The sequence below is a fragment of the Geotrypetes seraphini genome, chromosome 9 (assembly GCF_902459505.1).
Source record: "Geotrypetes seraphini chromosome 9, aGeoSer1.1, whole genome shotgun sequence".
Taxonomy (NCBI): domain Eukaryota; kingdom Metazoa; phylum Chordata; class Amphibia; order Gymnophiona; family Dermophiidae; genus Geotrypetes; species Geotrypetes seraphini.
The window spans coordinates 95,406,512-95,422,293 of record NC_047092.1 but is presented as its reverse complement, the minus strand read 5'-3'; the positions used below and the strand labels follow the sequence as shown (position 1 = coordinate 95,422,293).

Sequence of the window (15,782 nt, the reverse complement as noted above, 5' to 3'; positions counted from 1 at the left end):
AGGGTTTGTAGTCCCTGGAGGAGGCTTGGTGCTCCATCAATCTCCTGGAATTGAGAGCGATCATATTTGACCTGGAGTTTCAGAATCTGATTCAGGGTAGGCTGACAAGGGTCCTCTCAGACAGTGTCACGGCGGTCACCTACATCAACAGGCAAGGCGGCACTAGCTCAGGAGGCTCGGACTCTGCTTCTGTGGGCGAGTCATGTCTTCCACTTTTGTCAGTGGCTCACATTACGGGATTGGCCAACGTTCAGGCAGAATTCCTCAGCAGAAATCTTCTAGATCCAGGAGCATGGGAAGTGTAGCAGGAGGCATTCCAGCTCATAGTTCAAAGGTGGGAGCGTCCGGAGTTGGACCTCATGGCCTCAGCTCAAAATGGAAAACTTCCTTGTTTCTTCAGCAGACGTCAGGAACCGTCTTCCGCAAGGGCGGATGCGTTGGCTCCAGGGAGCCTTCTGTATGTCTTTCCTCCCTGGTCGATGATAGGCCGAGTGTTACATTGGGTTGCTTGCTTCAGGGGGAAAGTAGTCTTTGTGGCTCCAGATTAGCCGCGCTGTCCGTGATATGCGGATCTGCTGGGTAACGCCAGATATGCTAATGCAGGGTCCGATATGGATGGACGATCCCTCCCACTTTGGTCTTACGGCCTAGCTATTGAGCAGTCGAGGCTGAGGCATAAGGGATTTTCATAACAGGTTATTTCTACTCTGCTGCAGGAAAAGAAGAGGTAGACATCCATGGCTCATGCCCGGGTTTGGAGAGTTTTCGAGTCATGGTGTAGTTAGCAGGGTCTTTCCCCTTTCCAGGCTTCTCTGTCTCATATTCTAGACTTCTTACAGGACGGAGGGTCTAAAGGGTTGGCATACAGTTCCCTCAAGGTTCGAGTGGCGGCTATCACCTGTTACAGGAGCAGAGTGTCCCGCTCTGAGGTAGTACGCTTTCTGAAAGGGGTGCAGCATCTTCTCCTTTGCGGAGGCCCTGTCCAGACTGGAGCCTTCGCCTGGTGCTTCGTAGTTTGCAGGGTGACCCTTTGAACCCTTGAATGTGGCTTCCCTCACAGATATCACTTTGAAGGCGATCTTTCTGGTGGCTCTGGCATCAGGTGTCTGACCTGCAGGCTCTGTCCAGCAGGAATCATTTTCGGTGTTTCATGGCTGCTGGGATGTCAGTACGGCCAGTTCCTTCCTTTCTTCCTAAGGTGGTTTCTTCTTTTCACGTCAATCAGTCTTTGTTTCTCCCCTCTTTCAGGGAGGGTTATGAGTCGCGCATCTGACTTTGCGCCTTTTCAATGTGCGAAGTATGCTGTTACACTATCTTCAAGTTACTAATGACTTTAGGCAGTCAGCTCACCTCTTTGTCTTGTTCTTGGGCCCTAAGAAGGGCAAGGCTTCCAAGGCTTCGGTGGCCCGTTGGGTCTGGGAGGCTATTTCTTCTGCATACTTCCTGGCTGGTAAGCCAGTTCCACTGGATTTGTGCGCGCACTTCACTAAAGTGGTCTGACTTCTTGGGTGGAGTCCAAAGACTTTTTCCTTAGAGATTTGTAGGACCGCAATGTGGTACTCCTCAAATACGTTCTCCAAGCATTACCATTTGGATGTGACCGGATGTGGCGAGTCTGCATTCGGTGCTTCGGTTATCGCAGGGGCTGCGTTGGCTTCCCACTCTGCTGAGGATTGCTTTGCTACATCCCACTAGTCTCTGGATTCATTTGCTGCTGTTGCTAAGGAAGGAAAAATTATGCCTTACCTGTTAATTTTCTTTCCTTTAGACACAGCAGATGAATCCAGCACACCACCCATTCAGGATTTGAGATTTTTCTGCAGTTGCTTCCCATTGAGGGGGTTTTTGCGGCTTTGTTGCAGTTGGTTGCTTGTTGTTGGTTCATGGTTGGACTTTGTTCTGGGAAAGAAGTTTTTTTTACATTCATGCAGGTGTGTGGGTCCTGATGCTTGGGCAAGGAGCGATACTAAATGGAAAGAAGGGGTTTCATCCAAGAGGAGCACCTGCAATTCAGTTCTCTATCTCTACCTGTTGGTAGATGTGCAGTATCCCACTAGTCTCTGGATTCGTCTGCTGTATCTAAAGGAAAGAAAATTATCAGGTAAGGCATAATTTTTCCATATATATATTTTTTTTCTGAGGAGGGAGCCAGAAGAGCAACCAGATCGAGAGGGGTGGGGTATAGACCTGGCTCCCCCAAGTATATCCCTTAGGTGCTTGCTAATCTGAACCCCTCAAGGCTGCAACCAAGGTTATTCAAACAATGGGACCCTATTATAAGAGTATAATAGAGAGGTGTGGAGCATGCCATCCAAGGTACTAGCTCACAACACTGTCTGGATTTGTCTGCTGCTGCTGCCAGGGAATTATCAAGTAAGAAATAATTTTACTTTCCCTGTTGTGAGAAATGAAATTCATAATATGAATTATTAATATATTTCTAATAGTGTTTGGTTTATTTATTTATTTATTTATGCATTTTAACTTTTTGACAAACAAAAAGAATAGGAAATAATACAATACTGGTATTTTCACAGATACAAAATATATCTTCACAATTTTAACAAAGAAATGAGTACCTCAGCTTGTATAGTTAGTCCCCCATAAGGAAGGCAAATTGACTGAAATAAACCACTGGTAATTATAAAAAGGAAAAATAAAGATGTGACTGGCTAGAGCCCAAACATTACTTCATTGAGCTATTGTTGAAGTAGCAGATCTCACGTAGTAGACTCACTTTGCCCTTTGGTGGAGATAAATTTTGACAACTGCTGAGGCAAAGAAAACGTATCTATTACCTTGATAAACCATAACACATTTGCAGGGGTACCTCAAAACGAACGGTGCACCCAACTGCAAGGTCTGAGATCTCAAAATGAGAAACTGTTTTCTTCTTTTCTGGGTTGAACGTGAAATGTCAGGATACAATCTAATAACTTTTGACATAAATGGAATATCTTTATATTTAAAGAAAAGCTTAAGCATCCATTCCCTATCTAAATCAATAGCAAATTGTACCATCAGCATAGCAGTAGTAGTCTGGACTTCACTATCCGACCTCTCTAGGAAATGAGTTAAATCCAAACTATCAGCAGACAAATTCTGCTGATTTGGATTTTGTGCTTTAACTCTAGAAGGCAAATAATAAATTTTTGTGAGAGGCGGATACTCAGGCACCCTCAGAATTTCAGTAAGGTATTTTCTGAACATATCCTGTGCAGACATAGTCAGTAATTTTGGGAAACTTATAATACGAAGATTACATCTCCTAGACGCATTCTCCAACACTTCTATTTTAAAGTGGAGGTTCCCACTGTCCTTAGCCCAGGTTAAGGCCTGTGTTTCAACTACTTTTAATCTTTTCTCTTGTCCATCTACTTTATTTTCCACTTTAGATAGTCTATCTTTTATGTCCAGATTTTCTGACACTACTGCTGTGTAGTGTGCTGTAAGGTGCTGCATCTGGGTCCCCAGAGAGAACTGTAATTTAGATATTGCATCCCATAATATTTCCATGCTGAAAACCTCGGGTCTTTGCATGGGTTTAAGCTCAGTTCCGGGACCCACTGGTAGAATTAAACTACCTGTATCCTCAGGAGAAGTACCTTTCAATTCAGGCAAAACTTCAGGGGTCTGCTTCTCTTTCTCCGAGCGCTTTAGTTGTAAAACTAGCTTCTCAAGCCTCCCTCCAGAGTCAATTCCGGCACACTGTTGGGCTGGAAAGAGAACACCCTGGGCCGATTCCACCTCAAAATCTCCCTCTGGCTCCCCCGGACGGCTCGGAGGACTCCGCTCCTCCAGAGACACGGTTGTAGCCTCAATGGAAAGGTCCGACCCTTCAGTCTGTGCACCTCCCACTGCCGAGGAACACTCCGGGTCTGGCATTCGGGTTCTGCCCTCGACGAAGACGTCCATCGGGCCAACTGGGGTACTGGAATAGAAACATAGAAAAATGACGGCAGAAAAAGGCCAAAGCCCATCAAGTCTGCCCACTCTAGTGACCCTTCTCCTTGATTTTGCTCACCACCCCCTGCCTTTACATCATTAGAGATCCCACATGAATATCCCATTTATTTTTGAAATCTGCCACGCTGTTGGCCTCAATCACCTGCCGTGGGAATTCATTCCAATGATCGACCACCCTCTCGGTGAAGAAATACTTTCTGGAGTCACCATGAAATTTCCCTCCCCTGGGCCTTCCGCCCCTGATCTTCAGCGGATGCCCTCTGGTGGACGAAGGTCCCATAAGACGGAAGATATCCTCTTCCACCTCGATATGACCCGTGATATATTTAAATGTCTCAATCATGTCCCCTCTCTCTCTTCGTTCTTCAAGTGAGTACAGCTGCAATTTATTCAGCCTTACTTCATACGGAAGATCCTTGAGCCCCAAGACCATCCTGGTGGCCATCCGCTGAACTGACTCAATTCTCAGCACATCTTTCCGGTAATGTGGTCTCCAGAATTGAACACAATATTCCAAATGAGGTCTCACCATGGACCTGTACAGTGGCATTATGACCTCTGGCATCCTGCTGATAAAACCTCTACGGATACAACCCATCATTTGCCTTGCCTTGAAGGAAGCCTTTTCCACTTGATTGGCAGTTTTCATGTCATCACTAATGATTACTCCTAAACTCCGTTCTGCCGTGGTCCTAGCTAAGGCCTCACCATTTAAAGTGTAAGTCCTGCACAGATTTCTTTTACCCAGGTGCATCACTTTACATTTTTTAGCATTGAAGTTGAGCTGCCAAGTCAATGACCATTGTTCCAATAGTAGTAGGTCCTGCATCATACTGTCAGGCATAGTGCTTTTACCTACTATGTTGCACAGTTTGGCATCATCTGCGAACAATGATATCTTTCCTCTGAGCCTTGGGTCATATCACTTATGAATATGTTGAATAGGATTGGACCCAAGACCGAGCCCTGCGGCACTCCACTGGTCACATCTGATGTTTTGGATGGGGTACCATTTACCATCACCCTCTGAAGTCTACCGCTCAGCCAATCCTTAACCCATGCAGCTAGTGTTTCCCCTAATCCCAGCGATTTCAGCTTGTTCAATAACCTGCGGTGTGAGACGCTATCAAAAGCTTTGCTGAAGTCCAAATACACTACGTCCAGGGACTCCCCGGCATCTAGTTGTCTTGTTACCCAGTCGAAGAAGCTAATCAGATTTGATTGGCAGGACCTGCCCTTGGTAAATCCATGTTGATGGGGATCACGTAGATCTTCCTCATCCAGGATTGTATCAAGTTTCTGTTTGATCAGTGTTTCCATGAGTTTGCATACTATGGATGTGAGACTCACCGGTCTGTAATTTGCCATCTCTGTCCTGCAGCCCTTTTTGTGGAGTGGAATAACGTTAGCTGGGAAAACCCAGACCTTTGATTTCCTTTTCACCATCAGTGAAAAGTACGAAAAATGACTCCAGCCACTCCGCCGCGTCTCAGTACAAGCTACCAGCCGCCATTTTGATTAAGCTCTGCCTAGCCCACCAGCTGAATCTCTAATAGTGTTAATTATTGCAAAATGTAATAATATATGGAGACAATAAGAAAAAGGTATTAACACATTATTTAGGGTAATGCTAACTGACTAAACTAGTGTTAATTATTGCAAACTGCAGAGGTCTGCAGAAAAAAGTACAGAATAGGTAAATTGCTGAGGAAGGACAGGAAGGGAGAGAGGATGAGACATTCCTGAAAGAAACAATGCCTCCAGTAACTGTAAAGTATGATGATCCTGCATTAAGACATAAGGGCTTTGTTGAAATAACAAATCAAAAGACACAGCATATATCATGAGGGATAAGCATGTGATGGGAGGATCAGGTAACCATATATGGGTAATAGAAAATAGAGTTGGTGGTCCCAGAAATGAGGGTGATGAGAGAGGTACAGAGGCGGGGAAGATGGAAGTATAGAAGGAAACATTTGATAGGTTGTGAACTGTTATTGTTCTAAACCAGGGGTGCCCAAAAGGTCAATCGCGACTGACCAGTAGATTGAAGGCAACGCGAGTCGATCGCGGAGCCCATCCCGAGCTCCCTGAAACACTCACGTTGCTTTCGTATTTTACCTGTTCCCGACGCGGTAAACAGAAGCGCTGGGCCGAACAGCTTCGCCCCCCCCCCCCCCAATTCTGACATCAGTGAGGAAGTTCCGGGCCAGCCAAATGCTGACGAAACAATGTCCCAAATCCAATGTGCTACTATGGCTTTAGATGCCATGGCCCCTCTGTTGGGACCCCCAAAAAGAACAAACAGATGGTCCTACGAAAGGATGTTGTTGACATGCAAGTTAACGTAACAAAACCCATTGGACGTTAAGGAGATGTAACTGATGAAAAGTTTCCAGGTAGCCCTCCTCCCAAAAGGAGGGAAGGAACAGTGGCTGGTTTACATGAAACGCCAATACCATCTTTGGCAAAAAGGAGGGAACTATGCAAATCAAGACTCCCGCCTCAGTGAAGCGAAAAGCAGGTCCCAGCAAAGTGACAAACTGAGAGCTTGCAATTCGGAAACTCTGCAAGCTAAAATGAGCCCAGTGTTCACCCCAGAAATTTTTTCAAGCCGGGTGGCATGAAAAAGTTTTCACTGGTGGCATGAAAAAGTAGCCGGTTGGGGCGGGACGGGGAAATTTGGTGGTGGGGAAAATTAAGGGCTCCTTTTACTAAGCTGCAATAGCGTTTTTAGCGCGTGCAGAATTGCCACAGCTAGAACTAACGCCAGCTCAATGTTGGCGTTACCGTCTAGCATGTGCGGCAATTCTGCGCAAGCTAAGCACGCGGTAAAAACGCTATCGCAGCTTAGTAAAAGGAACCCTAAATGTGTACTATTTATATTAGTTAATTATTATTAGTTATTTTCCAATGCTCAATATGACTGCCTTACTTAAGGTTTGACACTTGTTCCATAATATTTATATTAAATTTAAGAAGTATCCAATTCTAGAAGTGAATAATTAGATATCTGCCCTCTTTCAAATGGTATAGAGCAGCGTCTCTCAAACTTTTTTAACTCCGGCACACTAAACGGAGCAAATATTTTTTCTGGCACACTAAATGCACCAAATGTTTTTCATGGCTGGAAAAAATTTCTGGGGAGAACATTGTTGCTGTTAGTTTTCAAGGTCCAATCACGTCAAAGAATGATGCTTATCTGGGCAGTTGTATAATAAAAAGAATGGATAAGATAACATGAGAAGTGAAATTGTCATGAATCAGAGGGATACATACCCTGTAGGTCCTAAAAGCAGGCTTCTGGATTAGATATAAACTATGAAGGCAGTAGCGTACCTAGCATATGTGACACCCGAGGCCCATCGTATTTTGACACCCCCCCCCCCATCTGTATGAAAAACATGATTTTTAGTAACAATCCACACATCACACAAGAGTGTACCTAGGAAAAGGCAGCATCTTACATATTGCAGTGAGCAGTACATCAATACACCCATTGTAAAACTAAACAAGCCAGACTAGTACAGATCAATCCTACACAGTCAATCCTAACTGAAAACCATGTCTTTCGAACACACAGAAAACAGAAAACACCTTCGCCTAGTATGGAATATGTAATCACAAACTAACCCCTCTCCCTTTTACAAAACTGTAATGTGGTTTTTAGCCATGGTGGTAACAGCTCAGACTCTCATAGAATTCTGAGCAATTACCACCATGGCCGGTGCTACAAAAACGCTCTACAGTTTTGTAAAAGGGGGGATAAAATAGAAAAACGTAGACAAAGGTTAAATTGAACCACCAAGAAGCTGGACTCTACATACAATGCAACACCACAGAAACAGCGATGCATCTCCCCTAAAGCAAAAAAATAAATAAATATAATTTTTTTTTCTACATTGTCTTCTCTGGTTTCTGCTTTCCTCATAGTCTTGTCACTCTCTTCCTTTCATCCACTGTCTACCCTCTCTCTGCCCCTTCTATATATGACATCTTCTCTCCTTGTATTCCCCTTTCATCTCTCCCTTCACCCCTATTATTCTGGCATCCATCTTCTTCCCTTCCCTCCTTCAATGGTCTGGCATCTCTCTCCTCTTCTTCCCTTCCCTCTCCCACACCCCCATGGTCTGGCATTTCACTCTCTCCTCCCCCTTCCCCCCACTTCCATCAGCATCTGCCCCCTTTCTCTCTCTCCATCACCCTTCCATACCACCCTGACCTCCTTTTTCTCCCTCCAACACCCTTCTCCAATACTCTGCTCTCCCTCCAAACCAGCAAGGTCCCATGATGACTTCTTCTGTTGCCTCTGCCTCTGGAAGATGTAAGTGATGTTGGAGGAGGTGGGCCGACAGACGCAGGGAGTTGCGGCAAGCTTCCGCAATGACTGCAGCTGCCGGTCCACCCCTTCCGATGTAACTTACGTCTTCTGAAGGCAGAGGCGGCAAATGCAGTCATCGCGGGACCTTCCTGCACTTCAGTGCGGCTGCCGACTCTGCTTCAGAATGAGAACGGCTGCCGTGCAGGTGCCATTTAGAGCAGCTTGGAAGGTTCTTGATCCAGCCGGCTGTGTACCCTCCTAGGGCTGGCACCCGGGGCGGTCTGCCACTGGATGAGGGGACAAAAAATAATAAAAAGAAGGAAAAATTATGTTCTTACCTGTTAATTTTCTTTCCCTTATACGCAGCAGATGAATCAAGAGACCAATGGGATAGCACACATCTACCAGCAGGCGGAGATAGAGAAACTGATTAACAGGTGGTCCCATTGGCTGGCACTCCTCCTGTATCTCCAGTATAGCTCTTTGCCCAAGCATCCGTAACCATCAGTAGGCATAGCATGGAAAAAAAACTTCTTTCCCATAACAGATCTCAAAAGGCAATAATACAGAATACAACCCTCAATAATAACAAACTTCGAAAGTTGCAAAAGAAAAAACCAACAGACAATATCCAGAAAGGGTGGGGCTCTGGATTCATCTGCTGCGTCTAAGGGAAAGAAAATTAACAGGTAAGAACATAATTTTTCCTTCCCTAGCAACAGCAGCAGATGAATCCAGAGACCAATGGGATGTAGCAAAGCAATCCTCAATCTGGGTGGGAAGCAAACGCCGCCTCCGCAACAACCAATGCACTAAACGCATCTACCGCATGCGCCCCCACATCCAACCAGTAATGCTGAGAGAAAGCACTCTCGGAAGACCAAGTAGCCGCGAGACCAAAACTCCTCCAAGGAAAAACCTCTGGACCGAGTCCAAGAAGTAGCCATCACTCTGATGGAATGGTCATGAAGTTCTTTCGCCAGCCGCTTCCCTGCCATCAAGCAAGCGTATAGAATGTCCCCCTGGACCCATCGAGCAATGGAGGCTTTGGACGCCGCCATATGTTTGAGGCGTCCCTTGAAGAATACAAAAAGGTGATCTAAACAACTAAAAGTCATTAGAAACCTTGCTCGCGGAAAACGCTACGTACGTATAAAAAAATGCAGTGAATAAAAGCACGTCTACCCATTTCTCCTCCTAGGAAGAAGGAAGGAAAAGGGAGCGTGTCAAAAGAAAGGATGACACCTCCTTAGAAAGAATTGTGCTAACGTCCAAATTGATATCCCAGATTTTGGAAATCAGAAATAGGGATCCCCGCTGAACAAGGCCTGCAACTCGGAAAACTACAGAGTCGAAGCCATGGCCACAAGAAACCCCGTGTTCAACGGCACAAGGAAGAAATGAAGCTTTCTGTAAACTGCGAAGAAGTACCTGAAGATTGTACTCCGGACAAGGCTTTCTAAGAGGTGTACGAATATACCGTACTCTGTTTAAGAACTGAACTACATGAAGCTGAGAAGAAATCGAAGAGCAATATACCTAGCCCTTGTAACAAGCTAAGAATGGCACTTGAAACTGAAGGGAATTGAACGCTAAGCCCTTGGCAATACACCTGTTGTCAAAAAGGAACTCTGGAAGGGTGCAAATGTTGAGAACTATCCAAGAAAGGAAAAACCTCCAAAAGGAAGCAGACGCCACAGGTGAAGACGTCTGTAGTGCCTGGATAAGAGAAGAAACAACCTGCTTCGCATAACCCTTACACGTCAGTCATGACTTTTCAAAAGCTAGGTTGTAATACCAAAGTAGAACGAATATCCATGTTGATCGGACCCTAGGTGAGCAAATCCGGAGATACCAGGAAACTTCGTAGTCTGGCTGTCGAAAGACTCATCAGATCCGCATAGCAAGGATGGCGCAGCCAAGCCAGAGATTCTACAAATACTGTGCCCGGAAAGCGAGCTTGAGATGGCAAATCCAAGTCATCATCAGCCAGGGGATAACAATGAAAAAGAGAAACCAGAGGTGAGAAAGAAGCAACGCTGTTACCCCCTCTAACTCCCACCACCTGTGCCCGCCGAAGAAACTAGGAAGCATTGAATTGTGAGACGAGGCCATGAGGTCTAGTTCCAGGAGATCTCACGTCCATAAAAAGAGCTGGAACGCCTGAGCCAAAATTCCCAATATCCAGGATGTAGAAGATTTCACTATTACTAACGTTTACACTTTCTAGAGCGTACACAGTGCTGTACACTGTAACATACAATAAATGGGCCAGGCTCAGATTTCATGGAGACAAAGACTATCCAAACTCTTTTCCTGACCCTTAAAATGATCTGCCAACAGAAGAGAAAGATGAGGGTCCACCCATTGAAGTAGAACAACAACTGTACCTGGCAACTGAGTACATCACCTACTGCCCAAGCTGTAGAGAAATACCCCCATCATAATACTGACTGAAAGGACCCTCAGCGGCATTCCGGAAGAATGGTCTGAAGCTCCAGAAACGGTAGCCTGACCATGCTCAAGAGTAGAAGAATGAACAAGTACTGAGTCCCCTCTTAAGACCAGACTCCTGGAGCACCGAACCTCCCCAACCCGACAGCCCGAGATGTTTGGTGGCCATGAGGTAGTCCAGCAAAGATCAAGGCATGTCTTTGAAAAGAGAAATCTCGCTGAGCCACCAAATCATACAGAGCGATGCATGAGGAGCCTACCAAATAATTGGAGCCCTGAGATACCGGGAACCACCGGAACAAAAGCGACTGCTGTAGCGTTATAATGGGAAAGCAAGCCGAAGTTCCCAGTGGAGTCAGCAGCATGGATCCTATAACCTGTACAGAATCCTATATTCTGGGTCATGGTGACCAAAGAAGAATGCAAACCTGAGACTGTGACCCATCGCCCTAGTCTCTGGGAAGAATCACATTTCTCACCTATATGAATAAAAACATCTCCCTGATATACCTATAAATAGTACAGGAGAAAAGAGCACTGTGCAAATTCGAAGATTCACGTCCAAAGAACTGAGGAAAAGAAACCACCCTTTTCGTATCTGTCAAATGGCCCGAATGGAAGACGTCCAAATCAAGCAGTCAGTCAAGAAGAAATTAGGTGAAACACCTGGTAGCGCCAAAACGGTACCACCGCCCACATTTTCTAAAATGTTCTTGAAGCCTTGGGTAGGTGAAATGGCATGTGCCAAAACCGAAAGCGCTGCTCAAAAAGAAGCAAGCAAACCTAGTGCCGATTCGGAGTCCATAGGGAAAATGTAAATATTCTCCCAGTTTTTCTGCAGAAATGTGTAACCCTAAGAAACTAATTCAGCAGAATGGGATCCAGCCAGCCCAATGCCCCCGTCTTGGGCACCATGCAGTAAATGGAACAACGTCCCTTAGTTCTCGAAGAACTACAAGAACTGCCCTGAGGACTAGTAACACTGAAAAGGGAAACACAAATCAGAGAGACTCCAAGAACGAACTGGAAACCTGAGGAGGATGCAAAGTTGAAAGCATCCTGAAAAATCTTCCCAGCCCCCTGATCTGACATTATAGCGTCTTCTCCCTCATGAGAAAGCCGGAAGAGTCATTGGAAGAATTCACAATCCCCTCAGAATGAAGTGCAGAAGGTCAGGGAATGGCAGGATGAGAACTGTAGGATCAGCAATAAGATTCTCCTAGGAAAAATCAAGTTTCACAATGAAAATAGGAATATACTGGAACCATGAAAACAGTACCAACGCCATGCAACATGAGCGAAATACGTATGTCCTTTAAAGTGAATATGTACTAGACTCAATCAAGATGCTGCATCTACCGCCCCGTGGAACACAACAGCATCCTTACAGGTATCAGACAAAGCTCACATCACTAATAAGAGCTTCAGGGATGAGGCTAACAGCCACATAGCGCGTGATCCTCCGCGGGTTTGATAGAATAGGTAACTGGCTCCTGGTTAAAAGGAGCTGTACAGCCCTTCCTGTCTGGTCGGGGGGCCCGTCTAGCATGTGCCATGAGAAAATGATGACAGGAGAAACCAGCGTGATAAGCATGGAAATCTGAAGTCCAGGCCCCCTCAGAAATAGAGAAAGAGAGTCCTGGCCGCAGGAAGATGCGCAGTGTCATTATGCCCATAGAGACAGCCCGAACTTGGAAACTGTTTGTACTACCTTTAGGCATATATATCCTGTGCCACTACTAGACACATGCAGCTCAGCACAGAGGCCCAAATAAGGACAGTTACCAACAGACAAAGGCTCAATCTGCAGGGACCCCAAGAGAGACAATGAGATTCCTGTGTGAAGTACAGGGCACTATCTTACTGCTGATCTCACCATGCCGTGAGTTGCCGTATATCGCCCCAGTCCTGAGACAAACCGAGACTGGGTGACCTAGCACAGGTCAGAGTCTCTCTGGTAAACCCCTTGAGTGCTAACTCCAGAGTCCGATTAAACAAGCAGCTTTCTTCAAGGGAGTACAGCAGGAACACAGACATAGACATATAAATCTGTCTGAACCGGAAAGGAGAGAAGCCGCGGCATACCCTGACCAAAGTCAGCTGGAAACAAACTACCGGAACGCTGCAGCTCTCCCGCCATCGCCAGAGACCCAAGCACACGCCTGATTCTCGCTGACACGTGGTCGCTGCATCAATGCTCCTAGAAACATAGTCGGATTCAAGCCCCACAAAATTTACCCTGCCTCGGCTTGCATAGAAAGAAAATCAGACTCGGGGAATAGCCAGAAGAACGGCCCACAGCGCCGGAAAAAACATGTCCCTTCTCATGCACGCTGCTATAAACCGGCGCCTGCACAATCAGCTGCACATGGCCGTGACAAACACCGATGAAAGAGACTACGACGGGAACTCCCTACAGCTATTTCCTAAAGGCAATCTGCATGGGGCAGAAGCGTAGGAAGATCACTCCTGCCCCGAAAGCCCGCTATACCACCAGGTAAGGCCAGGATGCCGGGAGGAAGACTTAACAATGGGTTTTTTTTTCTTTTTCCCCCTCCCCAAAAAATCACAAATATGTGAAATCGCGATTACCGAAACCGCAAATGGGGAGGGGGAAGTGTAGTGTTTAATAGTACGAAGTTTTCTTAAAGTGAAAAAAATATTTTTTAACCTGAGAGTTAGTGTGATCTTCAAAAATTCATAACCCACTTGTCCAGGAATAAAGCAGGATTGTACAAGAACCATATATTATTTTCTGTTCTAAATTTCTTTTCATCTTGGATACATTTGCAGCATTGTCTGCGACTAAACTGCATAATAGATACTTTAATTTTTGTTCACATATGTGCATTTCCTGAGGTATTATCAATTGTTTCTACAAGAAAGACATTCCTTTCTACTGGTTTTATACAAGCACATATAACAGGATCATCCATCAAGACTTACCAAAAAATGTAAACATTGCATGCTTATACAGCTTATTACAAATTAATCCTTATTTCATGATTTTCCTAAACCCCCTCCCCCCTTTTTACAAAACTGTAGTGCGTTTTTTAGCACCGGCCACGGCAATAACAGCTCCGATGCTCATAGAATTCCTATGAGTGTTGGAGCTGTACTGCTGCGGTTGGCGCTAAAAATCTTGCTACAGTTTTGTAAAAGGGGAGATTAAATTTTAAAAATCTGACTTTTTAATTACTGATTTTTATCTACCCCATTTCTTCAGGACAATGCCGCTCCTTGCAAGGCAGCCATTACACAGCAGAAATTGGCAGATCTTCACTTTAAAGTTCTGGAACACCCAACCTACTCGCCCGATTTGACCTCTTTGGACTGTTTCCTAACCTCAAGAAACATCTCAAGGGAAAATTTTTTTCAAATACAGTAGAACCTTAGTTTGCGAGCATAATTCATTCCAGAAGCATACTCGTAAACCAACCAAAGTGCTTGTATATCAAAGCGAGTTCCCCATAGAAAGTAAGGGAAACCTCGAATGATTCATTCCACATCCAAAAGACACCCCTTCCCCCAAGGCCACTGGTACGCTTCCACCCCACCACATCCCAAAGACACTCCCACCCCCGAGGCCACTGGCGTGCTTCCACCCCACCCTGGGAACCGGCATCGCCCACCCCCGCCCCGCCCGAACCCTTACCACGATCAAGCAACAGCACGCAGCACAACCCATAGGACGTGCCGATGCCGAAAAAGCCTGCCATCTGCTGCTGATCTTTGTTGGGCCTTGAACATCTGCGTATGCTCAAGGCTTTCTGGCTCCTGCTCTCTCCAAGAACCTCATTAGAATCTCTGAGAGAGCAGGAGCCACAAGGCCTTGGGCATGTGCAGATGCTCAAGGCCCAGCAGAGATCAGCGACAGGCGGCAGGCTTTTACGGCACCGGCAAGTCCTGTGGGTTGTGCTGCATGCCAGTGCTGCGTGGGTTAGTGCTGCATACTGGTGCCCGATAGTGGTAAGGGTTTGGGCGGGAGGATGGGTGGGGTGCAATGCCAGTTCTCAGGGATGGGGGGCTCCCAGATCGAGACAATGCTCAGTTTGCGAGGCAAGATTTGCAAGAATGTTTTGCTTATCTTGCAAAACACTCGCAAACTGCGTTACTCACAAACCGAGGTTTGACTGTATTGAGGATGTCAGATTAGCTGCAGATGAGTTGTTTGCAGCACAACCAAAATATTTTTCTTAGATGAGTTAAAGAAGTTAGAATAACAAAGTCATACATATATGGAGTTCAGTGGTGAATATGTAAAATTTTTTTTCAAATCCTGTACACTTCCCCCGCCGCATTCACGGTGATAGGGGAACAGCAAGGCAGCGAATAGAGAAAAACTGCAAATAACTTTTCATATGTTATTCACAGTTTTTCTGTTAAAAAACAAAAAGACACAAAACAGCGAATATCCTGACCTGTTCCAGTTAAGAAAGTGCAGCTGAGAGGATCGATTTTCTCTGTGCAACACTGGAGCAGCGATTTTCTCTGTGCAGTGCTGGGAGCAGCAATTTCCTATGATCTAAATTTGGGGGTGGGGGCCTTCAATCGAAAAACCACAAATAACCAAAACCACAGACCGCGAAACCACAAATACAGAGGGAGAAGTGTACTTAGAGTAAGATTCTTAAAACTAAAATGTGCCTTTGCTTGCTAAACTGGTTTCTGCCAGTTTAGCATGCATGTATTTTAGCGGCAGATTATGAAAACGGCTAACCATGGTCTTTTCCGAGTTTTCTAGCAGTCTCTGATACTGCCATGCAAATGTAGTACAATGAGATCATTAATATTAAAATGAGTACTCCGAGCGATTCTCTATAATTGTCAAGTGATTCCCTAACCTCGTTGTGCCACATTTGCAGCCAAAATTTGCCGACAGGTCTGCACTGTTGTAGCCTTACTTTCTGGTCAGTGCCTGAGTGCTAACTGGCTCAAGCACTGACAGGAAAGTCAGAGAATCAAGATCCCAATCTGCAAAAAATTGATGGGGGTTCAGTGGATCCCCTCCGAAACTCTCCCTACTGAAAAAAAGACCTCA

At 45.5% G+C, this 15,782-nt stretch overlaps 1 protein-coding gene across 5 annotated transcripts in view; it reads right to left on the bottom strand.

Annotated features, from left to right (window-relative positions):
- The window catches only part of MSL2 (MSL complex subunit 2), a 359,130-nt gene that overhangs the window by 340,958 nt on the left and 2,390 nt on the right, over positions 1-15,782 (bottom strand). The window lies entirely within an intron of this gene.